Genomic DNA, 2,250 nt, shown 5'->3' with positions numbered 1-2,250 from the left:
GTGACAAAAATCTTACGGTTTTCTGTCTAGCTGCTGCCTCCAAGTCTCCTTCCTTCCTCAACAAACTGCTTTTTATAAAGTGTCTCTCGCCTCCATGCCCATTCTTCCCTGGGGTTCTGACCACTCAGTAGAAGCTGCCGTCCACAACCCTCTGAGCCAAATGGCAGCAGCCACCGTGCAGGCTGCGTCCTGCGCGGCCTTTGCAGGACTTGACACCTGGCTAGCCACTCCTTGAAGCTCTCAGCCTGTCTTGTGCTCATCCCTCTGGGACAGCTCTTCAGTGCTCAAACTTGCCAGTCCCTCCTTTGTCCACGTTCCTTCCACAGATGTTCATTCCATGCTTCCTGTGTGCTAAGCCTTAGGTACCACCTTCGAGGCTTCTCCCTCCACGCCACCCCTTCAGGACTGAGCCTGCCCCACTCTGCTAACACTGACCACTCCCGAGCTTCAGGCCTGGACTGCCTGTCGGATCCCCCTGCCCAGCCTGCAGCCTTCTTCCACTCTCCCTGGCTCTGGGGCTCCCCGGCTCATTCAAGGACGCCAGCTGTCAGTCACAGAAACCAGAAACCTGTGATGCAGGCCTGACCCCTCCTCTCCACATTCCTCATTTTGTAGGTCACCTGGACCTGGAAATGTGTCTGGAATCCAACCCCGCCTTTACCTTAAGCAGCTGTTCTCATCCTAGGTCACACACGCACGCCTGGCCCTGGTTCTTGGCAGTAGCCTGCCAGCTAGTCTGTCTCCCACAACTCAGCCCTCGGCGCCTCGTGCGCATTCACGCAGGTGACTTCCTTTTTGAACGTTGCCGTCTCTCAGCCTCCACACAAGCCACACCCATCCCCTTGTGGTCTAGGTGTACACGGCTCACCCTGAGATGCGCCCAGCCCCCTTATCGCTCCCTCCTTCCGTCCCAGACAAGCTCATACACATCACAAGTTTAATTACAATCTTCCCAGGAGGCTCCAGACATATCCCCAAACTCTCCCCGGAACTTCCAGATCTGTTTCTCCAGCTTGGATGTCCCAAAGACATCACCTCAAAATGCTCAGCATGCAGTTCACCATCCTTCCTCCACCAGAGCTGCTTTGCGGTCCTCATCTCGTCATATCTGTCCCCTTCCATCCAAACATTACATCCCCACCCTCTTCCCCGTGTCCTATCAACGCCATGAGCTGGTCCAACTCTTGACACCTGGCTCACCTACAGGGCCAAGTCCAGGCGATGGTCCCCCTCGAACAGTACCACAGGGTCCTGTTGCTGAGGGGGCACCCCAGACCATTCCCCCTTGAGCTCCAGGGCCCCACCCTCTCTGCACTGGACTAGGTGGTGTGTGACCTGGTGCCTGGGAAATAGCCAAGTGGCAGCGAATATTCGTGCCCACGGCTCAGGGTTGAGGTCTGCCTAGAGAGGGATTAGGGATCATCTGTGGGACAAGGGCTTGCCCTGGGAAGAACATTAAAAATAAAAAAATTAGAAAACTTGGGAAGCATCCAGCCAACATTAAACACCTAGCCAAATGTTTATCAAGCATCCAGGGGCAGGGAAGGGAACACATATATATACACATATATGTACATTATATACATGTATATGTACAACCAGTTGGTTCTCTTAGCTCACATTGATTTTTGCCTACGTTATATATTTGTAACCAACTGATGCTTGCAACTGATGAATGAGTATAGTTCCAACATGACTGTTAGTTGATATTTTCTTTCATGTTAACACGATGAAAGTCAAACAAGCTGAAGACGTGAGAATGTCACTCTTTCATTGATGTCGAGAGTGACTGCTCAATTGAGTAGTTGTTTTCTGAATGCCAGACATTCCTCAATTTCTTGTGCTATTCACATTTTAGTGGCCACAGACATTTCTTTAAAAATAGATATAATTCACATACCGTAACGTTCAACCAAGACACACTTTTAAGTTTGATCTGTACTATAAACATTTTCTCCATCACTTAAGTCTAGAGGCTGCAGACACTGAAGAAAACACATCAAGCCCTGATCAGGAAACTTGCCCGTTTCTCTGCTGTAAGTATACTCACCGTGGCTGATTTCAAACTGTCAACACGGTGTCACTCACTACAAAGGTGGAAAGAGACGTGCGTTGTCACCCCGTCATACAGTATCACCTCCATACTCACACAATGGGTGTAAATAATCCCAAAGAGCATAGGTAATGGTAAAATAATTAGAAATTTTGAGTCTTTATTACCTTAGTTTTTAATTTCAATTATTTAAGCAC

This window comes from Pteropus vampyrus, unplaced genomic scaffold, assembly GCF_000151845.1.
Source record: "Pteropus vampyrus isolate Shadow unplaced genomic scaffold, Pvam_2.0 Scaffold219, whole genome shotgun sequence".
NCBI classification, from domain to species: Eukaryota; Metazoa; Chordata; class Mammalia; order Chiroptera; family Pteropodidae; genus Pteropus; species Pteropus vampyrus.
Note: the sequence above shows the minus strand (reverse complement) of the source record.